The following is a 26276-nucleotide window of genomic DNA, read 5'->3' on the forward strand; positions in this document are numbered from 1 at the left end:
CTCATTTCTCCTCTCCTTGTGCTCGGGTTCGCCATTCCAGCCGCTTTACTAACAATCTCCCTACTTGGAGAATCAGCACCTTGAAGCTCCTGTTTCTTTCGTACAGGTTGCAATTTGTCCTGAGGATGAACGGGAAGACGGGGAACCAACGAGAGACTAGCTCTAGGTGTTGGGACAGGCACAGGTCACTCTATTTCCCCATCAGGAAGAAGAATGAAGCACAGGCTCAGCCTGCCCCCCGGAACCAGAATAGGGCCTGAAGCAATCCTGCGCTTTTGCGGCCAGCTCCCAAAAAAGCGAGTTGACAAATGGAGCTCAGGGCCACTGCAATTCACAAACCTGCAGAGTTATAAATGATAACTCTCGTCCACAAATATATTGAGGGAAGGCAACGAAGAGGATTTGAAAGCAAGGCAGAATTGCAGGAAACAGATTTCAGGAGGTAGATTCGACTCGCCTTTAAAGCACATGAAAAGCGGCAAAACGTTGACAATGATGCCCTTGGCCAAAAAGGGCGTATGCGTTTTTTCCTGAATATATTCAGGAAAAAACGCATACGCCCTTTTTGGCCAACCAAGCAAGCCGGAAGTGCAAATCAGAACTACAAAGAAGTCTCGCTTGCCATCGGTCAAAAGGGCCATGCTGCCAAAAGTGTAAAAACCAGAAATTCAGGACAGGCCATGGAGACATGGGAGCCTTGCTACGCTGATGGGCAGGATGCCAATTGCCAACAGCCACTCTGGAGAAGTGTACGGTGTGTCCTGAAACATGTAATAAACACAGCTTACAGAGCATAGGGCACTTCCACTCATGGGCGTATAAATTGGGAAAACTAAAAATCAACAAGACACAGGCACCCCAAAGTTTAGGGCTGCTCTGTGTACAAGAACCTCCACTTAGGTACACCTTAAACATGCCAGGAAAGAGAAAAATGGATAAAGAAGTTGTGGTACTTAGGCACAATGGAATATCACTCAGCCATGAAATCAATGTCATAAGGCTAGTAGCAGCATGATGAGTGGATTTAGGGACGAGGATTCTAAGTGAAATAAGTCACACAGAAAAAGACACTTATCCTAAGATATCACTTATAGAGGGCATGTCAAAATCGCTACACTTGAAGTGAATTACAAAACAGAACAGAGTCACATATTTAGAAGACACACTATGGCTGCTTAAAGGGAAAGGTGAGGTGGGCTGATGCATAAAACAAGGGTTTGAAATTAGCTCACATACCGTTCCATAAGCCAAATATGTAACAGACAAGACCTCCTCCCTGCTCAGTGAACTGGACTCAACACCCCCTATTCACCGCACAAGAATATATCTGACTAGCAAGAATCTTAAAACCTATGTATTGATATCTCTCTGGAGTTGAATCAAGAGGGTGTAAAGCGGCATAAACACAGCAGGGAAAAGCAGCTCAACCCCATTATCAAAATAAATTACTTAAAATGAACGCCATAAAACAAAGACAGTGAAAGAGAGAGAAATTCTTACAAAATCCGTTCGGAGGCTCTGATGCAACCTGCATTGACCATATCTAGACCCACAGCTGGATGAGACATAAGGCTGGACACTCTTGGGGCTGAGAGGTTTGGTGAGGTTGGGTGAGGAAACGCAGACCCTTTAAAGTAATACCGCGGGGTACCCACCCCATGGGTCCCAAATCTCCAGGTTCAAGGGCATCTTCCTACATTGAAAACGTGCATGGGAAACCCAGAAGATGGTACAGCGTGTGATCGGGAAAGGTTTCTAAAACGCACCTCATTTCTCCTCTCCTTGTGCTCGGGTTCGCCATTCCAGCCGCTTTACTAACAATCTCCCTACTTGGAGAATCAGCACCTTGAAGCTCCTGTTTCTTTCGTACAGGTTGCAATTTGTCCTGAGGATGAACGGGAAGAGGGGGAACCAACGAGAGACTAGCTCTAGGTGTTGGGACAGGCACAGGTCACTCTATTTCCCCATCAGGAAGAAGAATGAAGCACAGGCTCAGCCTGCCCCCCGGAACCAGAATAGGGCCTGAAGCAATCCTGCGCTTTTGCGGCCAGCTCCCAAAAAAGCGAGTTGACAAATGGAGCTCAGGGCCACTGCAATTCACAAACCTGCAGAGTTATAAATGATAACTCTCGTCCACAAATATATTGAGGGAAGGCAACGAAGAGGATTTGAAAGCAAGGCAGAATTGCAGGAAACAGATTTCAGGAGGTAGATTCGACTCGCCTTTAAAGCACATGAAAAGCGGCAAAACGTTGACAATGATGCCCTTGGCCAAAAAGGGCGTATGCGTTTTTTCCTGAATATATTCAGGAAAAAACGCATACGCCCTTTTTGGCCAACCAAGCAAGCCGGAAGTGCAAATCAGCACTACAAAGAAGTCTCGCTTGCCATCGGTCAAAAGGGCCACGCTGCAAAAAGAGTAAACACCAGAAATGCAGGACAGGCCAGGGAGACATGGGAGCCTTGCTAGGCTGAGGGGTGGGATGTCAATTGCCAGCAGCCACTCTGGAGAAGTGTACGGTGTGTCCTGAAACATGTAATAAACACAGCTTACAGAGCATAGGGCACTTCCACTCATGGGCGTATAAATTGGGAAAACTAAAAATCAACAAGACACAGGCACCCCAAAGTTTCGGGCTGCTCTGTGTACAAGAACCTCCACTTAGGTACACCTTAAACATGCCAGGAAAGAGAAAAATGGATAAAGAAGTTGTGGTACTTAGGCACAATGGAATATCACTCAGCCATGAAATCAATGTCATAAGGCTAGTAGCAGCATGATGAGTGGATTTAGGGACGAGGATTCTAAGTGAAATAAGTCACACAGAAAAAGACACTTATCCTAAGATATCACTTATAGAGGGCATGTCGAAATCGCTACACTTGAAGTGAATTACAAAACAGAACAGAGTCACATATTTAGAAGACACACTATGGCTGCTTAACGGGAAAGGTGAGGTGGGGTGATGCATAAAACAAGGGTTTGAAATTAGCTCACATACCGTTCCATAAGCCAAATATGTAACAGACAAGACCTCCTCCCTGCTCAGTGAACTGGACTCAACACCCCCTATTCACCGCACAAGAATATATCTGACTAGCAAGAATCTTAAAACCTATGTATTGATATCTCTCTGGAGTTGAATCAAGAGGGTGTAAAGCGGCATAAACACAGCAGGGAAAAGCAGCTCAACCCCATTATCAAAATAAATTACTTAAAATGAACGCCATAAAACAAAGACAGTGAAAGAGAGAGAAATTCTTACAAAATCCGTTCGGGGGCTCTTATGCAACCTGGATTGACCGTATCTAGACCCACAGCTGGATGAGACAAAAGGCTGGACAATCTTGGGGCTGAGAGGATTGCTGAGGTTGGGTGAGCAAACGCAGACCGCTTAAAGTAATACCGCGTGGTACCCACCCCAAGGGTCCCAAATCTCCAGGTTCAAGGGCATCTTCCTACATCGAAAACATGCCTGGGAAACCCAGAAGATGGTACACCGTGTGATCGGGAAAGGTTTCTAAAACGCACCTCATTTCTCCTCTCCTTGTGCTCGGGTTCGCCATTCCAGCCGCTTTACTAACAATCTCCCTACTTGGAGAATCAGCACCTTGAAGCTCCTGTTTCTTTCGTACAGGTTGCAATTTGTCCTGAGGATGAACGGGAAGACGGGGAACCAACGAGAGACTAGCTCTAGGTGTTGGGACAGGCACAGGTCACTCTATTTCCCCATCAGGAAGAAGAATGAAGCACAGGCTCAGCCTGCCCCCCGGAACCAGAATAGGGCCTGAAGCAATCCTGCGCTTTTGCGGCCAGCTCCCAAAAAAGCGAGTTGACAAATGGAGCTCAGGGCCACTGCAATTCACAAACCTGCAGAGTTATAAATGATAACTCTCGTCCACAAATATATTGAGGGAAGGCAACGAAGAGGATTTGAAAGCAAGGCAGAATTGCAGGAAACAGATTTCAGGAGGTAGATTCGACTCGCCTTTAAAGCACATGAAAAGCGGCAAAACGTTGACAATGATGCCCTTGGCCAAAAAGGGCGTATGCGTTTTTTCCTGAATATATTCAGGAAAAAACGCATACGCCCTTTTTGGCCAACCAAGCAAGCCGGAAGTGCAAATCAGAACTACAAAGAAGTCTCGCTTGCCATCGGTCAAAAGGGCCATGCTGCCAAAAGTGTAAAAACCAGAAATTCAGGACAGGCCATGGAGACATGGGAGCCTTGCTACGCTGATGGGCAGGATGCCAATTGCCAACAGCCACTCTGGAGAAGTGTACGGTGTGTCCTGAAACATGTAATAAACACAGCTTACAGAGCATAGGGCACTTCCACTCATGGGCGTATAAATTGGGAAAACTAAAAATCAACAAGACACAGGCACCCCAAAGTTTAGGGCTGCTCTGTGTACAAGAACCTCCACTTAGGTACACCTTAAACATGCCAGGAAAGAGAAAAATGGATAAAGAAGTTGTGGTACTTAGGCACAATGGAATATCACTCAGCCATGAAATCAATGTCATAAGGCTAGTAGCAGCATGATGAGTGGATTTAGGGACGAGGATTCTAAGTGAAATAAGTCACACAGAAAAAGACACTTATCCTAAGATATCACTTATAGAGGGCATGTCAAAATCGCTACACTTGAAGTGAATTACAAAACAGAACAGAGTCACATATTTAGAAGACACACTATGGCTGCTTAAAGGGAAAGGTGAGGTGGGCTGATGCATAAAACAAGGGTTTGAAATTAGCTCACATACCGTTCCATAAGCCAAATATGTAACAGACAAGACCTCCTCCCTGCTCAGTGAACTGGACTCAACACCCCCTATTCACCGCACAAGAATATATCTGACTAGCAAGAATCTTAAAACCTATGTATTGATATCTCTCTGGAGTTGAATCAAGAGGGTGTAAAGCGGCATAAACACAGCAGGGAAAAGCAGCTCAACCCCATTATCAAAATAAATTACTTAAAATGAACGCCATAAAACAAAGACAGTGAAAGAGAGAGAAATTCTTACAAAATCCGTTCGGAGGCTCTGATGCAACCTGCATTGACCATATCTAGACCCACAGCTGGATGAGACATAAGGCTGGACACTCTTGGGGCTGAGAGGTTTGGTGAGGTTGGGTGAGGAAACGCAGACCCTTTAAAGTAATACCGCGGGGTACCCACCCCATGGGTCCCAAATCTCCAGGTTCAAGGGCATCTTCCTACATTGAAAACGTGCATGGGAAACCCAGAAGATGGTACAGCGTGTGATCGGGAAAGGTTTCTAAAACGCACCTCATTTCTCCTCTCCTTGTGCTCGGGTTCGCCATTCCAGCCGCTTTACTAACAATCTCCCTACTTGGAGAATCAGCACCTTGAAGCTCCTGTTTCTTTCGTACAGGTTGCAATTTGTCCTGAGGATGAACGGGAAGAGGGGGAACCAACGAGAGACTAGCTCTAGGTGTTGGGACAGGCACAGGTCACTCTATTTCCCCATCAGGAAGAAGAATGAAGCACAGGCTCAGCCTGCCCCCCGGAACCAGAATAGGGCCTGAAGCAATCCTGCGCTTTTGCGGCCAGCTCCCAAAAAAGCGAGTTGACAAATGGAGCTCAGGGCCACTGCAATTCACAAACCTGCAGAGTTATAAATGATAACTCTCGTCCACAAATATATTGAGGGAAGGCAACGAAGAGGATTTGAAAGCAAGGCAGAATTGCAGGAAACAGATTTCAGGAGGTAGATTCGACTCGCCTTTAAAGCACATGAAAAGCGGCAAAACGTTGACAATGATGCCCTTGGCCAAAAAGGGCGTATGCGTTTTTTCCTGAATATATTCAGGAAAAAACGCATACGCCCTTTTTGGCCAACCAAGCAAGCCGGAAGTGCAAATCAGCACTACAAAGAAGTCTCGCTTGCCATCGGTCAAAAGGGCCACGCTGCAAAAAGAGTAAACACCAGAAATGCAGGACAGGCCAGGGAGACATGGGAGCCTTGCTAGGCTGAGGGGTGGGATGTCAATTGCCAGCAGCCACTCTGGAGAAGTGTACGGTGTGTCCTGAAACATGTAATAAACACAGCTTACAGAGCATAGGGCACTTCCACTCATGGGCGTATAAATTGGGAAAACTAAAAATCAACAAGACACAGGCACCCCAAAGTTTCGGGCTGCTCTGTGTACAAGAACCTCCACTTAGGTACACCTTAAACATGCCAGGAAAGAGAAAAATGGATAAAGAAGTTGTGGTACTTAGGCACAATGGAATATCACTCAGCCATGAAATCAATGTCATAAGGCTAGTAGCAGCATGATGAGTGGATTTAGGGACGAGGATTCTAAGTGAAATAAGTCACACAGAAAAAGACACTTATCCTAAGATATCACTTATAGAGGGCATGTCGAAATCGCTACACTTGAAGTGAATTACAAAACAGAACAGAGTCACATATTTAGAAGACACACTATGGCTGCTTAACGGGAAAGGTGAGGTGGGGTGATGCATAAAACAAGGGTTTGAAATTAGCTCACATACCGTTCCATAAGCCAAATATGTAACAGACAAGACCTCCTCCCTGCTCAGTGAACTGGACTCAACACCCCCTATTCACCGCACAAGAATATATCTGACTAGCAAGAATCTTAAAACCTATGTATTGATATCTCTCTGGAGTTGAATCAAGAGGGTGTAAAGCGGCATAAACACAGCAGGGAAAAGCAGCTCAACCCCATTATCAAAATAAATTACTTAAAATGAACGCCATAAAACAAAGACAGTGAAAGAGAGAGAAATTCTTACAAAATCCGTTCGGGGGCTCTTATGCAACCTGGATTGACCATATCTAGACCCACAGCTGGATGAGACAAAAGGCTGGACAATCTTGGGGCTGAGAGGATTGCTGAGGTTGGGTGAGCAAACGCAGACCGCTTAAAGTAATACCGCGTGGTACCCACCCCATGGGTCCCAAATCTCCAGGTTCAAGGGCATCTTCCTACATCGAAAACATGCCTGGGAAACCCAGAAGATGGTACACCGTGTGATCGGGAAAGTTTTCTAAAACGCACCTCATTTCTCCTCTCCTTGTGCTCGGGTTCGCCATTCCAGCCGCTTTACTAACAATCTCCCTACTTGGAGAATCAGCACCTGGAACCTCCTGTTTGTTTCGTACAGGTTGCAATTTGTCCTGAGGATGAACGGGAAGACGGGGAACCAATGAGAGACTAGCTCTAGGTGTTGGGACAGGCACAGGTCACTCTATTTCCCCATCAGGAAGAAGAATGAAGCACAGGCTCAGCCTGCCCCCCGGAACCAGAATAGGGCCTGAAGCAATCCTGCGCTTTTGCGGCCAGCTCCCAAAAAAGCGAGTTGACAAATGGAGCTCAGGGCCACTGCAATTCACAAACCTGCAGAGTTATAAATGATAACTCTCGTCCACAAATATATTGAGGGAAGACAACGAAGAGGATTTGAAAGCAAAGCAGAATTGCAGGAAACAGATTTCAGGAGGTAGATTCGACTCGCCTTTAAAGCACATGAAAAGCAGCAAAACGTTGACAATGATGCCCTTGGCCAAAATGGGCGTATGCGTTTTTTCCTGAATATATTCAGGAAAAAACGCATACGCCCTTTTTGGCCAACCAAGCAAGCCGGAAGTGCAAATCAGCACTACAAAGAAGTCTCGCTTGCCATCGGTCAAAAGGGCCATGCTGCCAAAAGTGTAAAAACCAGAAATGCAGGACAGGCCATGGAGACATGGGAGCCTTGCTACGCTGATGGGCAGGATGCCAATTGCCAACAGCCACTCTGGAGAAGTGTAAGGTGTGTCTTGAAACATGTAATAAACACAGCTTACAGAGCATAGGGCACTTCCACTCATGGGCGTATAAATTGGGAAAACTAAAAATCAACAAGACACAGGCACCCCAAAGTTTAGGGCTGCTCTGTGTACAAGAACCTCCACTTAGGTACACCTTAAACATGCCAGGAAAGAGAAAAATGGATAAAGAAGTTGTGGTACTTAGGCACAATGGAATATCACTCAGCCATGAAATCAATGTCATAAGGCTAGTAGCAGCATGATGAGTGGATTTAGGGACGAGGATTCTAAGTGAAATAAGTCACACAGAAAAAGACACTTATCCTAAGATATCACTTATAGAGGGCATGTCGAAATCGGTACACTTGAAGTGAATTACAAAACAGAACAGAGTCACATATTTAGAAGACACACTATGGCTGCTTAACGGGAAAGGTGAGGTGGGGTGATGCATAAAACAAGGGTTTGAAATTTGCTCACATACCGTTCCATAAGCCAAATATGTAACAGACAAGACCTCCTCCCTGCTCAGTGAACTGGACTCAACACCCCCTATTCACCGCACAAGAATATATCTGACTAGCAAGAATCTTAAAACCTATGTATTGATATCTCTCTGGAGTTGAATCAAGAGGGTGTAAAGCGGCATAAACACAGCAGGGAAAAGCAGCTCAACCCCATTATCAAAATAAATTACTTAAAATGAACGCCATAAAACAAAGACAGTGAAAGAGAGAGAAATTCTTACAAAATCCGTTCGGAGGCTCTGATGCAACCTGGATTGACCATATCTAGACCCACAGCTGGATGAGACATAAGGCTGGACACTCTTGGGGCTGAGAGGTTTGGTGAGGTTGGGTGAGGAAACGCAGACCCTTTAAAGTAATACCGCGGGGTACCCACCCCATGGGTCCCAAATCTCCAGGTTCAAGGGCATCTTCCTACATTGAAAACGTGCATGGGAAACCCAGAAGATGGTACAGCGTGTGATCGGGAAAGGTTTCTAAAACGCACCTCATTTCTCCTCTCCTTGTGCTCGGGTTCGCCATTCCAGCCGCTTTACTAACAATCTCCCTACTTGGAGAATCAGCACCTTGAAGCTCCTGTTTCTTTCGTACAGGTTGCAATTTGTCCTGAGGATGAACGGGAAGACGGGGAACCAACGAGAGACTAGCTCTAGGTGTTGGGACAGGCACAGGTCACTCTATTTCCCCATCAGGAAGAAGAATGAAGCACAGGCTCAGCCTGCCCCCCGGAACCAGAATAGGGCCTAAAGCAATCCTGCGCTTTTGCGGCCAGCTCCCAAAAAAGCGAGTTGACAAATGGAGCTCAGGGCCACTGCAATTCACAAACCTGCAGAGTTATAAATGATAACTCTCGTCCACAAATATATTGAGGGAAGGCAACGAAGAGGATTTGAAAGCAAGGCAGAATTGCAGGAAACAGATTTCAGGAGGTAGATTCGACTCGCCTTTAAAGCACATGAAAAGCGGCAAAACGTTGACAAAGATGCCCTTGGCCAAAAAGGGCGTATGCGTTTTTTCCTGAATATATTTTCCTGAATATATTCAGGAAAAAACGCATACGCCCTTTTTGGCCAACCAAGCAAGCCGGAAGTGCAAATCAGCACTACAAAGAAGTCTCGCTTGCCATCGGTCAAAAGGGCCACGCTGCAAAAAGAGTAAACACCAGAAATGCAGGACAGGCCATGGAGACATGGGAGCCTTGCTAGGCTGAGGGGTGGGATGTCAATTGCCAACAGCCACTCTGGAGAAGTGTACGGTGTGTCCTGACACATGTAATAAACACAGCTTACAGAGCATAGGGCACTTCCACTCATGGGCGTATAAATTGGGAAAACTAAAAATCAACAAGACACAGGCACCCCAAAGTTTCGGGCTGCTCTGTGTACAAGAATCTCCACTTAGCTACACCTTAAGTATCCCAGGAAAGAGAAAAATGGATAAAGAAGTTGTGGTACTTAGGCACAATGAAATATCACTCAGCCATGAAATCAATGTCATAAGGCTAGTAGCAGCATGATGAGTGGATTTAGGGACGAGGATTCTAAGTGAAATAAGTCACACAGAAAAAGACAGTTATCCTAAGATATCACTTATAGAGGGCATGTCAAAATCGCTACACTTGAACTGAATTACAAAACAGAACAGAGTCACACATTTAGAAGACACACTATGGCTGCTTAACGGGAAAGGTGAGGTGGGCTGATGCATAAAACAAGGGTTTGAAATTAGCTCACATACCATTCCATAAGCCAAATATGTAACAGACAAGACCTCCTCCCTGCTCAGTGAACTGGACTCAACACCCCCTATTCACCGCACAAGAATATATCTGACTAGCAAGAATCTTAAAACCTATGTATTGATATCTCTCTGGAGTTGAATCAAGAGGGTGTAAAGCGGCATAAACACAGCAGGGAAAAGCAGCTCAACCCCATTATCAAAATAAATTATTAAAATGAACCCCATAAAACAAAGACAGTGAAAGAGAGAGAAATTCTTACAAAATCCGTTCGGAGGCTCTGATGCAACCTGGATTGACCATATCTAGACCCACAGCTGGATGAGACAAAAGGATGGACAATCTTGGGGCTGAGAGGATTGGTGAGGTTGGGTGAGCAAACGCAGACCGCTTAAAGTAATACCGCGTGGTACCCACCCCATGGGTCCCAAATCTCCAGGTTCAAGGGCATCTTCCTACATCGAAAACATGCCTGGGAAACCCAGAAGATGGTACACCGTGTGATCGGGAAAGGTTTCTAAAACGCACCTCATTTCTCCTCTCCTTGTGCTCGGGTTCGCCATTCCAGCCGCTTTACTAACAATCTCCCTACTTGGAGAATCAGCACCTGGAACCTCCTGTTTGTTTCGTACAGGTTGCAATTTGTCCTGAGGATGAACGGGAAGACGGGGAACCAATGAGAGACTAGCTCTAGGTGTTGGGACAGGCACAGGTCACTCTATTTCCCCATCAGGAAGAAGAATGAAGCACAGGCTCAGCCTGCCCCCCGGAACCAGAATAGGGCCTGAAGCAATCCTGCGCTTTTGCGGCCAGCTCCCAAAAAAGCGAGTTGACAAATGGAGCTCAGGGCCACTGCAATTCACAAACCTGCAGAGTTATAAATGATAACTCTCGTCCACAAATATATTGAGGGAAGGCAACGAAGAGGATTTGAAAGCAAGGCAGAATTGCAGGAAACAGATTTCAGGAGGTAGATTCGACTCGCCTTTAAAGCACATGAAAAGCGGCAAAACGTTGACAATGATGCCCTTGGCCAAAAAGGGCGTATGCTTTTTTTCCTGAATATATTCAGGAAAAAAAGCATACGCCCTTTTTGGCCAACCAAGCAAGCCGGAAGTGCAAATCAGCACTACAAAGAAGTCTCGCTTGCCATCGGTCAAAAGGGCCATGCTGCCAAAAGTGTAAAAACCAGAAATTCAGGACAGGCCATGGAGACATGGGAGCCTTGCTACGCTGATGGGCAGGATGCCAATTGCCAACAGCCACTCTGGAGAAGTGTACGGTGTGTCTTGAAACATGTAATAAACACAGCTTACAGAGCATAGGGCACTTCCACTCATGGGCGTATAAATTGGGAAAACTAAAAATCAACAAGACACAGGCACCCCAAAGTTTCGGGCTGCTCTGTGTACAAGAACCTCCACTTAGGTACACCTTAAACATGCCAGGAAAGAGAAAAATGGATAAAGAAGTTGTGGTACTTAGGCACAATGGAATATCACTCAGCCATGAAATCAATGTCATAAGGCTAGTAGCAGCATGATGAGTGGATTTAGGGACGAGGATTCTAAGTGAAATAAGTCACACAGAAAAAGACACTTATCCTAAGATATCACTTATAGAGGGCATGTCAAAATCGCTACACTTGAACTGAATTACAAAACAGAACAGAGTCACATATTTAGAAGACACACTATGGCTGCTTAACGGGAAAGATGAGGTGGGGTGATGCATAAAACAAGGGTTTGAAATTAGCTCACATACCGTTCCATAAGCCAAATATGTAACAGACAAGACCTCCTCCCTGCTCAGTGAACTGGACTCAACACCCCCTATTCACCGCACAAGAATATATCTGACTAGCAAGAATCTTAAAACCTATGTATTGATATCTCTCTGGAGTTGAATCAAGAGGGTGTAAAGCGGCATAAACACAGCAGGGAAAAGCAGCTCAACCCCATTATCAAAATAAATTACTTAAAATGAACGCCATAAAACAAAGACAGTGAAAGAGAGAGAAATTCTTACAAAATCCGTTCGGAGGCTCTGATGCAACCTGGATTGACCATATCTAGACCCACAGCTGGATGAGACATAAGGCTGGACACTCTTGGGGCTGAGAGGTTTGGTGAGGTTGGGTGAGGAAACGCAGACCCTTTAAAGTAATACCGCAGGGTACCCACCCCATGGGTCCCAAATCTCCAGGTTCAAGGGCATCTTCCTACATTGAAAACGTGCATGGGAAACCCAGAAGATGGTACAGCGTGTGATCGGGAAAGGTTTCTAAAACGCACCTCATTTCTCCTCTCCTTGTGCTCGGGTTCGCCATTCCAGCCGCTTTACTAACAATCTCCCTACTTGGAGAATCAGCACCTTGAAGCTCCTGTTTCTTTCGTACAGGTTGCAATTTGTCCTGAGGATGAACGGGAAGACGGGGAACCAACGAGAGACTAGCTCTAGGTGTTGGGACAGGCACAGGTCACTCTATTTCCCCATCAGGAAGAAGAATAAAGCACAGGCTCAGCCTGCCCCCCGGAACCAGAATAGGGCCTAAAGCAATCCTGCGCTTTTGCGGCCAGCTCCCAAAAAAGCGAGTTGACAAATGGAGCTCAGGGCCACTGCAATTCACAAACCTGCAGAGTTATAAATGATAACTCTCGTCCACAAATATATTGAGGGAAGGCAACGAAGAGGATTTGAAAGCAAGGCAGAATTGCAGGAAACAGATTTCAGGAGGTAGATTCGACTCGCCTTTAAAGCACATGAAAAGCGGCAAAACGTTGACAATGATGCCCTTGGCCAAAAAGGGCGTATGCGTTTTTTCCTGAATATATTCAGGAAAAAACGCATACGCCCTTTTTGGCCAACCAAGCAAGCCGGAAGTGCAAATCAGCACTACAAAGAAGTCTCGCTTGCCATCGGTCAAAAGGGCCACGCTGCAAAAAGAGTAAACACCAGAAATGCAGGACAGGCCATGGAGACATGGGAGCCTTGCTAGGCTGAGGGGTGGGATGTCAATTGCCAACAGCCACTCTGGAGAAGTGTACGGTGTGTCCTGAAACATGTAATAAACACAGCTTACAGAGCATAGGGCACTTCCACTCATGGGCGTATAAATTGGGAAAACTAAAAATCAACAAGACACAGGCACCCCAAAGTTTCGGGCTGCTCTGTGTACAAGAATCTCCACTTAGCTACACCTTAAGTATCCCAGGAAAGAGAAAAATGGATAAAGAAGTTGTGGTACTTAGGCACAATGGAATATCACTCAGCCATGAAATCAATGTCATAAGGCTAGTAGCAGCATGATGAGTGGATTTAGGGACGAGGATTCTAAGTGAAATAAGTCACACAGAAAAAGACAGTTATCCTAAGATATCACTTATAGAGGGCATGTCAAAATCGCTACACTTGAACTGAATTACAAAACAGAACAGAGTCACACATATAGAAGACACACTATGGCTGCTTAACGGGAAAGGTGAGGTGGGCTGATGCATAAAATAAGGGTTTGAAATTAGCTCACATACCATTCCATAAGCCAAATATGTAACAGACAAGACCTCCTCCCTGCTCAGTGAACTGGACTCAACACCCCCTATTCACCGCACAAGAATATATCTGACTAGCAAGAATCTTAAAACCTATGTATTGATATCTCTCTGGGGTTGAATCAAGAGGGTGTAAAGCGGCATAAACACAGCAGGGAAAAGCAGCTCAACCCCATTATCAAAATAAATTATTAAAATGAACCCCATAAAACAAAGACAGTGAAAGAGAGAGAAATTCTTACAAAATCCGTTCGGAGGCTCTTATGCAACCTGGATTGACCATATCTAGACCCACAGCTGGATGAGACAAAAGGCTGGACAATCTTGGGGCTGAGAGGATTGGTGAGGTTGGGTGAGCAAACGCAGACCGCTTAAAGTAATACCGCGTGGTACCCACCCCATGGGTCCCAAATCTCCAGGTTCAAGGGCATCTTCCTACATCGAAAACATGCCTGGGAAACCCAGAAGATGGTACACCGTGTGATCGGGAAAGGTTTCTAAAACGCACCTCATTTCTCCTCTCCTTGTGCTCGGGTTCGCCATTCCAGCCGCTTTACTAACAATCTCCCTACTTGGAGAATCAGCACCTGGAACCTCCTGTTTGTTTCGTACAGGTTGCAATTTGTCCTGAGGATGAACGGGAAGACGGGGAACCAATGAGAGACTAGCTCTAGGTGTTGGGACAGGCACAGGTCACTCTATTTCCCCATCAGGAAGAAGAATGAAGCACAGGCTCAGCCTGCCCCCCGGAACCAGAATAGGGCCTGAAGCAATCCTGCGCTTTTGCGGCCAGCTCCCAAAAAAGCGAGTTGACAAATGGAGCTCAGGGCCACTGCAATTCACAAACCTGCAGAGTTATAAATGATAACTCTCGTCCACAAATATATTGAGGGAAGGCAACGAAGAGGATTTGAAAGCAAGGCAGAATTGCAGGAAACAGATTTCAGGAGGTAGATTCGACTCGCCTTTAAAGCACATGAAAAGCGGCAAAACGTTGACAATGATGCCCTTGGCCAAAAAGGGCGTATGCGTTTTTTCCTGAATATATTCAGGAAAAAACGCATACGCCCTTTTTGGCCAACCAAGCAAGCCGGAAGTGCAAATCAGCACTACAAAGAAGTCTCGCTTGCCATCGGTCAAAAGGGCCATGCTGCCAAAAGTGTAAAAACCAGAAATTCAGGACAGGCCATGGAGACATGGGAGCCTTGCTACGCTGATGGGCAGGATGCCAATTGCCAACAGCCACTCTGGAGAAGTGTACGGTGTGTCCTGAAACATGTAATAAACACAGCTTACAGAGCATAGGGCACTTCCACTCATGGGCGTATAAATTGGGAAAACTAAAAATCAACAAGACACAGGCACCCAAAAGTTTCGGGCTGCTCTGTGTACAAGAACCTCCACTTAGGTACACCTTAAACATGCCTGGAAAGAGAAAAATGGATAAAGAAGTTGTGGTACTTAGGCACAATGGAATATCACTCAGCCATGAAATCAATGTCATAAGGCTAGTAGCAGCATGATGAGTGGATTTAGGGACGAGGATTCTAAGTGAAATAAGTCACACAGAAAAAGACACTTATCCTAAGATATCACTTATAGAGGGCATGTCGAAATCGCTACACTTGAAGTGAATTACAAAACAGAACAGAGTCACATATTTAGAAGACACACTATGGCTGCTTAACGGGAAAGGTGAGGTGGGGTGATGCATAAAACAAGGGTTTGAAATTAGCTCACATACCGTTCCATAAGCCAAATATGTAACAGACAAGACCTCCTCCCTGCTCAGTGAACTGGACTCAACGCCCCCTATTCACCGCACAAGAATATATCTGACTAGCAAGAATCTTAAAACCTATGTATTGATATCTCTCTGGAGTTGAATCAAGAGGGTGTAAAGCGGCATAAACACAGCAGGGAAAAGCAGCTCAACCCCATTATCAAAATAAATTACTTAAAATGAACGCCATAAAACAAAGACAGTGAAAGAGAGAGAAATTCTTACAAAATCCGTTCGGAGGCTCTGATGCAACCTGCATTGACCATATCTAGACCCACAGCTGGATGAGACATAAGGCTGGACACTCTTGGGGCTGAGAGGTTTGGTGAGGTTGGGTGAGGAAACGCAGACCCTTTAAAGTAATACCGCGGGGTACCCACCCCATGGGTCCCAAATCTCCAGGTTCAAGGGCATCTTCCTACATTGAAAACGTGCATGGGAAACCCAGAAGATGGTACAGCGTGTGATCGGGAAAGGTTTCTAAAACGCACCTCATTTCTCCTCTCCTTGTGCTCGGGATCGCCATTCCAGCCGCTTTACTAACAATCTCCCTACTTGGAGAATCAGCACCTTGAAGCTCCTGTTTCTTTCGTACAGGTTGCAATTTGTCCTGAGGATGAACGGGAAGAGGGGGAACCAACGAGAGACTAGCTCTAGGTGTTGGGACAGGCACAGGTCACTCTATTTCCCCATCAGGAAGAAGAATGAAGCACAGGCTCAGCCTGCCCCCCGGAACCAGAATAGGGCCTGAAGCAATCCTGCGCTTTTGCGGCCAGCTCCCAAAAAAGCGAGTTGACAAATGGAGCTCAGGGCCACTGCAATTCACAAACCTGCAGAGTTATAAATGATAACTCTCGTCCACAAATATATTGAGGGAAGGCAACGAAGAGGATTTGAAAGCAAGGCAGAATTGCAGGAAACAGATTTCAGGAGGTAGATTCGACTCGCCTTTAAAGCACATGAAAAGCGGCAAAACGTTGACAATGATGCCCTTGGCCAAAAAGGGCGTATGCGTTTTTTCCTGAATATATTCAGGAAAAAACGCATACGCCCTTTTTGGCCAACCAAGCAAGCCGGAAGTGCAAATCAGCACTACAAAGAAGTCTCGCTTGCCATCGGTCAAAAGGGCCATGCTGCCAAAAGTGTAAAAACCAGAAATTCAGGACAGGCCATGGAGACATGGGAGCCTTGCTACGCTGATGGGCAGGATGCCAATTGCCAACAGCCACTCTGGAGAAGTGTACGGTGTGTTCTGAAACATGTAATAAACACAGCTCAGAGCATAGGGCACTTCCACTCATGGGCGTATAAATTGGGAAAACTAAAAATCAACAAGACACAGGCACCCCAAAGTTTCGGGCTGCTCTGTGTACAAGAACCTCCACTTAGGTACACCTTAAACATGCCAGGAAAGAGAAAAATGGATAAAGAAGTTTGGTACTTAGGCACAATGGAATATCACTCAGCCATGAAATCAATGTCATAAGGCTAGTAGCAGCATGATGAGTGGATTTAGGGACGAGGATTCTAAGTGAAATAAGTCACACAGAAAAAGACACTTATCCTAAGATATCACTTATAGAGGGCATGTCAAAATCGCTACACTTGAAGTGAATTACAAAACAGAACAGAGTCACATATTTAGAAGACACACTATGGCTGCTTAAAGGGAAAGGTGAGGTGGGCTGATGCATAAAACAAGGGTTTGAAATTAGCTCACATACCGTTCCATAAGCCAAATATGTAACAGACAAGACCTCCTCCCTGCTCAGTGAACTGGACTCAACACCCCCTATTCACCGCACAAGAATATATCTGACTAGCAAGAATCTTAAAACCTATGTATTGATATCTCTCTGGAGTTGAATCAAGAGGGTGTAAAGCGGCATAAACACAGCAGGGAAAAGCAGCTCAACCCCATTATCAAAATAAATTACTTAAAATGAACGCCATAAAACAAAGACAGTGAAAGAGAGAGAAATTCTTACAAAATCCGTTCGGAGGCTCTGATGCAACCTGCATTGACCATATCTAGACCCACAGCTGGATGAGACATAAGGCTGGACACTCTTGGGGCTGAGAGGTTTGGTGAGGTTGGGTGAGGAAACGCAGACCCTTTAAAGTAATACCGCGGGGTACCCACCCCATGGGTCCCAAATCTCCAGGTTCAAGGGCATCTTCCTACATTGAAAACGTGCATGGGAAACCCAGAAGATGGTACAGCGTGTGATCGGGAAAGGTTTCTAAAACGCACCTCATTTCTCCTCTCCTTGTGCTCGGGTTCGCCATTCCAGCCGCTTTACTAACAATCTCCCTACTTGGAGAATCAGCACCTTGAAGCTCCTGTTTCTTTCGTACAGGTTGCAATTTGTCCTGAGGATGAACGGGAAGAGGGGGAACCAACGAGAGACTAGCTCTAGGTGTTGGGACAGGCACAGGTCACTCTATTTCCCCATCAGGAAGAAGAATGAAGCACAGGCTCAGCCTGCCCCCCGGAACCAGAATAGGGCCTGAAGCAATCCTGCGCTTTTGCGGCCAGCTCCCAAAAAAGCGAGTTGACAAATGGAGCTCAGGGCCACTGCAATTCACAAACCTGCAGAGTTATAAATGATAACTCTCGTCCACAAATATATTGAGGGAAGGCAACGAAGAGGATTTGAAAGCAAGGCAGAATTGCAGGAAACAGATTTCAGGAGGTAGATTCGACTCGCCTTTAAAGCACATGAAAAGCGGCAAAACGTTGACAATGATGCCCTTGGCCAAAAAGGGCGTATGCGTTTTTTCCTGAATATATTCAGGAAAAAACGCATACGCCCTTTTTGGCCAACCAAGCAAGCCGGAAGTGCAAATCAGCACTACAAAGAAGTCTCGCTTGCCATCGGTCAAAAGGGCCACGCTGCAAAAAGAGTAAACACCAGAAATGCAGGACAGGCCAGGGAGATATGGGAGCCTTGCTAGGCTGAGGGGTGGAATGTCAATTGCCAACAGCCACTCTGGAGAAGTGTACGGTGTGTCCTGAAACATGTAATAAACACAGATTACAGAGCATAGGGCACTTCCACTCATGGGCGTATAAATTGGGAAAACTAAAAATCAACAAGACACAGGCACCCAAAAGTTTCGGGCTGCTCTGTGTACAAGAATCTCCACTTAGCTACACCTTAAGTATCCCAGGAAAGAGAAAAATGGATAAAGAAGTTGTGGTACTTAGGCACAATGGAATATCACTCAGCCATGAAATCAATGTCATAAGGCTAGTAGCAGCATGATGAGTGGATTTAGGGACGAGGATTCTAAGTGAAATAAGTCACACAGAAAAAGACAGTTATCCTAAGATATCACTTATAGAGGGCATGTCAAAATCGCTACACTTGAACTGAATTACAAAACAGAACAGAGTCACACATTTAGAAGACACACTATGGCTGCTTAACGGGAAAGGTGAGGTGGGCTGATGCATAAAACAAGGGTTTGAAATTAGCTCACATACTGTTCCATAAGCCAAATATGTAACAGACAAGACCTCCTCCCTGCTCAGTGAACTGGACTCAACACCCCCTATTCACCGCACAAGAATATATCTGACTAGCAAGAATCTTAAAACCTATGTATTGATATCTCTCTGGAGTTGAATCAAGAGGGTGTAAAGCGGCATAAACACAGCAGGGAAAAGCAGCTCAACCCCATTATCAAAATAAATTACTTAAAATGAACCCCATAAAACAAAGACAGTGAAAGAGAGAGAAATTCTTACAAAATCCGTTCGGGGGCTCTTATGCAACCTGGATTGACCATATCTAGACCCACAGCTGGATGAGACAAAAGGCTGGACAATCTTGGGGCTGAGAGGATTGGTGAGGTTGGGTGAGCAAACGCAGACCACTTAAAGTAATACCGCGTGGTACCCACCCCAAGGGTCCCAAATCTCCAGGTTCAAGGGCATCTTCCTACATCGAAAACATGCCTGGGAAACCCAGAAGATGGTACACCGTGTGATCGGGAAAGGTTTCTAAAACGCACCTCATTTCTCCTCTCCTTGTGCTCGGGTTCGCCATTCCAGCCGCTTTACTAACAATCTCCCTACTTGGAGAATCAGCACCTGGAACCTCCTGTTTGTTTCGTACAGGTTGCAATTTGTCCTGAGGATGAACGGGAAGACGGGGAACCAATGAGAGACTAGCTCTAGGTGTTGGGACAGGCACAGGTCACTCTATTTCCCCATAAGGAAGAAGAAGGAAGCACAGGCTCAGCCTGCCCCCCGGAACCAGAATAGGGCCTGAAGCAATCCTGCGCTTTTGCGGCCAGCTCCCAAAAAAGCGAGTTGACAAATGGAGCTCAGGGCCACTGCAATTCACAAACCTGCAGAGTTATAAATGATAACTCTCATCCACAAATATATTGAGGGAAGGCAACGAAGAGGATTTGAAAGCAAGGCAGAATTGCAGGAAACAGATTTCAGGAGGTAGATTCGACTCGCCTTTAAAGCACATGAAAAGCAGCAAAACGTTGACAATGATGCCCTTCGCCAAAAAGGGCGTATGCGTTTTTTCCTGAATATATTCAGGAAAAAACGCATACGCCCTTTTTGGCCAACCAAGCAAGCCGGAAGTGCAAATCAGCACTACAAAGAAGTCTCGCTTGCCATCGGTCAAAAGGGCCATGCTGCCAAAAGTGTAAAAACCAGAAATGCAGGACAGGCCATGGAGACATGGGAGCCTTGCTACGCTGATGGGCAGGATGCCAATTGCCAACAGCCACTCTGGAGAAGTGTACGGTGTGTCCTGAAACATGTAATAAACACAGCTTACAGAGCATAGGGCACTTCCACTCATGGGCGTATAAATTGGGAAAACTAAAAATCAACAAGACACAGGCACCCAAAAGTTTTGGGCTGCTCTGTGTACAAGAACCTCCACTTAGGTACACCTTAAACATGCCAGGAAAGAGAAAAATGGATAAAGAAGTTGTGGTACTTAGGCACAATGGAATATCACTCAGCCATGAAATCAATGTCATAAGGCTAGTAGCAGCATGATGAGTGGATTTAGGGACGAGGATTCTAAGTGAAATAAGTCACACAGAAAAAGACACTTATCCTAAGATATCACTTATAGAGGGCATGTCGAAATCGCTACACTTGAAGTGAATTACAAAACAGAACAGAGTCACATATTTAGAAGACACACTATGGCTGCTTAACGGGAAAGGTGAGGTGGGGTGATGCATAAAACAAGGGTTTGAAATTAGCTCACATACCGTTCCATAAGCCAAATATGTAACAGACAAGACCTCCTCCCTGCTCAGTGAACTGGACTCAACACCCCCTATTCACCGCACAAGAATATATCTGACTAGCAAGAATCTTAAAACCTATGTATTGATATCTCTCTGGAGTTGAATCAAGAGGGTGTAAAGCGGCATAAACACAGCAGGGAAAAGCAGCTCAACCCCATTATCAAAATAAATTACTTAAAATGAACGCCATAAAACAAAGACAGTGAAAGAGAGAGAAATTCTTACAAAATCCGTTCGGAGGCTCTGATGCAACCTGCATTGACCATATCTAGACCCACAGCTGGATGAGACATAAGGCTGGACACTCTTGGGGCTGAGAGGTTTGGTGAGGTTGGGTGAGGAAACGCAGACCCTTTAAAGTAATACCGCGGGGTACCCACCCCATGGGTCCCAAATCTCCAGGTTCAAGGGCATCTTCCTACATTGAAAACGTGCATGGGAAACCCAGAAGATGGTACAGCGTGTGATCGGGAAAGGTTTCTAAAACGCACCTCATTTCTCCTCTCCTTGTGCTCGGGTTCGCCATTCCAGCCGCTTTACTAACAATCTCCCTACTTGGAGAATCAGCACCTTGAAGCTCCTGTTTGTTTCGTACAGGTTGCAATTTGTCCTGAGGATGAACGGGAAGAGGGGGAACCAACGAGAGTAGCTCTAGGTGTTGGGACAGGCACAGGTCACTCTATTTCCCCATCAGGAAGAAGAATGAAGCACAGGCTCAGCCTGCCCCCCGGAACCAGAATAGGGCCTGAAGCAATCCTGCGCTTTTGCGGCCAGCTCCCAAAAAAGCGAGTTGACAAATGGAGCTCAGGGCCACTGCAATTCACAAACCTGCAGAGTTATAAATGATAACTCTCGTCCACAAATATATTGAGGGAAGGCAACGAAGAGGATTTGAAAGCAAGGCAGAATTGCAGGAAACAGATTTCAGGAGGTAGATTCGACTCGCCTTTAAAGCACATGAAAAGCGGCAAAACGTTGACAATGATGCCCTTGGCCAAAAAGGGCGTATGCGTTTTTTCCTGAATATATTCAGGAAAAAACGCATACGCCCTTTTTGGCCAACCAAGCAAGCCGGAAGTGCAAATCAGCACTACAAAGAAGTCTCGCTTGCCATCGGTCAAAAGGGCCACGCTGCAAAAAGAGTAAACACCAGAAATGCAGGACAGGCCAGGGAGACATGGGAGCCTTGCTAGGCTGAGGGGTGGGATGTCAATTGCCAGCAGCCACTCTGGAGAAGTGTACGGTGTGTCCTGAAACATGTAATAAACACAGCTTACAGAGCATAGGGCACTTCCACTCATGGGCGTATAAATTGGGAAAACTAAAAATCAACAAGACACAGGCACCCCAAAGTTTCGGGCTGCTCTGTGTACAAGAACCTCCACTTAGGTACACCTTAAACATGCCAGGAAAGAGAAAAATGGATAAAGAAGTTGTGGTACTTAGGCACAATGGAATATCACTCAGCCATGAAATCAATGTCATAAGGCTAGTAGCAGCATGATGAGTGGATTTAGGGACGAGGATTCTAAGTGAAATAAGTCACACAGAAAAAGACACTTATCCTAAGATATCACTTATAGAGGGCATGTCGAAATCGCTACACTTGAAGTGAATTACAAAACAGAACAGAGTCACATATTTAGAAGACACACTATGGCTGCTTAACGGGAAAGGTGAGGTGGGGTGATGCATAAAACAAGGGTTTGAAATTAGCTCACATACCGTTCCATAAGCCAAATATGTAACAGACAAGACCTCCTCCCTGCTCAGTGAACTGGACTCAACACCCCCTATTCACCGCACAAGAATATATCTGACTAGCAAGAATCTTAAAACCTATGTATTGATATCTCTCTGGAGTTGAATCAAGAGGGTGTAAAGCGGCATAAACACAGCAGGGAAAAGCAGCTCAACCCCATTATCAAAATAAATTACTTAAAATGAACGCCATAAAACAAAGACAGTGAAAGAGAGAGAAATTCTTACAAAATCCGTTCGGGGGCTCTTATGCAACCTGGATTGACCATATCTAGACCCACAGCTGGATGAGACAAAAGGCTGGACAATCTTGGGGCTGAGAGGATTGGTGAGGTTGGGTGAGCAAACGCAGACCGCTTAAAGTAATACCGCGTGGTACCCACCCCATGGGTCCCAAATCTCCAGGTTCAAGGGCATCTTCCTACATCGAAAACATGCCTGGGAAACCCAGAAGATGGTACACCGTGTGATCGGGAAAGGTTTCTAAAACGCACCTCATTTCTCCTCTCCTTGTGCTCGGGTTCGCCATTCCAGCCGCTTTACTAACAATCTCCCTACTTGGAGAATCAGCACCTGGAACCTCCTGTTTGTTTCGTACAGGTTGCAATTTGTCCTGAGGATGAACGGGAAGACGGGGAACCAATGAGAGACTAGCTCTAGGTGTTGGGACAGGCACAGGTCACTCTATTTCCCCATCAGGAAGAAGAATGAAGCACAGGCTCAGCCTGCCCCCCGGAACCAGAATAGGGCCTGAAGCAATCCTGCGCTTTTTCGGCCAGCTCCCAAAAAAGCGAGTTGACAAATGGAGCTCAGGGCCACTGCAATTCACAAACCTGCAGAGTTATAAATGATAACTCTCGTCCACAAATATATTGAGGGAAGACAACGAAGAGGATTTGAAAGCAAAGCAGAATTGCAGGAAACAGATTTCAGGAGGTAGATTCGACTCGCCTTTAAAGCACATGAAAAGCAGCAAAACGTTGACAATGATGCCCTTGGCCAAAATGGGCGTATGCGTTTTTTCCTGAATATATTCAGGAAAAAACGCATACGCCCTTTTTGGCCAACCAAGCAAGCCGGAAGTGCAAATCAGCACTACAAAGAAGTCTCGCTTGCCATCGGTCAAAAGGGCCATGCTGCCAAAAGTGTAAAAACCAGAAATGCAGGACAGGCCATGGAGACATGGGAGCCTTGCTACGCTGATGGGCAGGATGCCAGTTGCCAACAGCCACTCTGGAGAAGTGTAAGGTGTGTCTTGAAACATGTAATAAACACAGCTTACAGAGCATAGGGCACTTCCACTCATGGGCGTATAAATTGGGAAAACTAAAAATCAACAAGACACAGGCACCCCAAAGTTTAGGGCTGCTCTGTGTACAAGAACCTCCACTTAGGTACACCTTAAACATGCCAGGAAAGAGAAAAATGGATAAAGAAGTTGTGGTACTTAGGCACAATGGAATATCACTCAGCCATGAAATCAATGTCATAAGGCTAGTAGCAGCATGATGAGTGGATTTAGGGACGAGGATTCTAAGTGAAATAAGTCACACAGAAAAAGACACTTATCCTAAGATATCACTTATAGAGGGCATGTCGAAATCGCTACACTTGAAGTGAATTACAAAACAGAACAGAGTCACATATTTAGAAGACACACTATGGCTGCTTAACGGGAAAGGTGAGGTGGGGTGATGCATAAAACAAGGGTTTGAAATTAGCTCACATACCGTTCCATAAGCCAAATATGTAACAGACAAGACCTCCTCCCTGCTCAGTGAACTGGACTCAACACCCCCTATTCACCGCACAAGAATATATCTGACTAGCAAGAATCTTAAAACCTATGTATTGATATCTCTCTGGAGTTGAATCAAGAGGGTGTAAAGCGGCATAAACACAGCAGGGAAAAGCAGCTCAACCCCATTATCAAAATAAATTACTTAAAATGAACGCCATAAAACAAAGACAGTGAAAGAGAGAGAAATTCTTACAAAATCCGTTCGGAGGCTCTGATGCAACCTGGATTGACCATATCTAGACCCACAGCTGGATGAGACATAAGGCTGGACACTCTTGGGGCTGAGAGGTTTGGTGAGTTTGGGTGAGGAAACGCAGACCCTTTAAAGTAATACCGCGGGGTACCCACCCCATGGGTCCCAAATCTCCAGGTTCAAGTGCATCTTCCTACATTGAAAACGTGCATGGGAAATCCAGAAGATGGTACAGCGTGTGATCGGGAAAGGTTTCTAAAACGCACCTCATTTCTCCTCTCCTTGTGCTCGGGTTCGCCATTCCAGCCGCTTTACTAACAATCTCCCTACTTGGAGAATCAGCACCTTGAAGCTCCTGTTTCTTTCGTACAGGTTGCAATTTGTCCTGAGGATGAACGGGAAGAGGGGGAACCAACGAGAGACTAGCTCTAGGTGTTGGGACAGGCACAGGTCACTCTATTTCCCCATCAGGAAGAAGAATGAAGCACAGGCTCAGCCTGCCCCCCGGAACCAGAATAGGGCCTGAAGCAATCCTGCGCTTTTGCGGCCAGCTCCCAAAAAAGCGAGTTGACAAATGGAGCTCAGGGCCACTGCAATTCACAAACCTGCAGAGTTATAAATGATAACTCTCGTCCACAAATATATTGAGGGAAGGCAACGAAGAGGATTTGAAAGCAAGGCAGAATTGCAGGAAACAGATTTCAGGAGGTAGATTCGACTCGCCTTTAAAGCACATGAAAAGCGGCAAAACGTTGACAATGATGCCCTTGGCCAAAAAGGGCGTATGCGTTTTTTCCTGAATATATTCAGGAAAAAACGCATACGCCCTTTTTGGCCAACCAAGCAAGCCGGAAGTGCAAATCAGCACTACAAAGAAGTCTCGCTTGCCATCGGTCAAAAGGGCCACGCTGCAAAAAGAGTAAACACCAGAAATGCAGGACAGGCCAGGGAGACATGGGAGCCTTGCTAGGCTGAGGGGTGGGATGTCAATTGCCAACAGCCACTCTGGAGAAGTGTACGGTGTGTCCTGAAACATGTAATAAACACAGCTTACAGAGCATAGGGCACTTCCACTCATGGGTGTATAAATTGGGAAAACTAAAAATCAACAAGACACAGGCACCCCAAAGTTTCGGGCTGCTCTGTGTACAAGAACCTCCACTTAGCTACACCTTAAGTATCCCAGGAAAGAGAAAAATGGATAAAGAAGTTGTGGTACTTAGGCACAATGGAATATCACTCAGCCATGAAATCAATGTCATAAGGCTAGTAGCAGCATGATGAGTGGATTTAGGGACGAGGATTCTAAGTGAAATAAGTCACACAGAAAAAGACACTTATCCTAAGATATCACTTATAGAGGGCATGTCGAAATCGCTACACTTGAAGTGAATTACAAAACAGAACAGAGTCACATATTTAGAAGACACACTATGGCTGCTTAACGGGAAAGGTGAGGTGGGGTGATGCATAAAACAAGGGTTTGAAATTAGCTCACATACCGTTCCATAAGCCAAATATGTAACAGACAAGACCTCCTCCCTGCTCAGTGAACTGGACTCAACACCCCCTATTCACCGCACAAGAATATATCTGACTAGCAAGAATCTTAAAACCTATGTATTGATATCTCTCTGGAGTTGAATCAAGAGGGTGTAAAGCGGCATAAACACAGCAGGGAAAAGCAGCTCAACCCCATTATCAAAATAAATTACTTAAAATGAACGCCATAAAACAAAGACAGTGAAAGAGAGAGAAATTCTTACAAAATCCGTTCGGGGGCTCTTATGCAACCTGGATTGACCATATCT

This window comes from Eubalaena glacialis, chromosome 1 (genome assembly GCF_028564815.1).
Source record: "Eubalaena glacialis isolate mEubGla1 chromosome 1, mEubGla1.1.hap2.+ XY, whole genome shotgun sequence".
Taxonomy (NCBI): Eukaryota; Metazoa; Chordata; class Mammalia; order Artiodactyla; family Balaenidae; genus Eubalaena; species Eubalaena glacialis.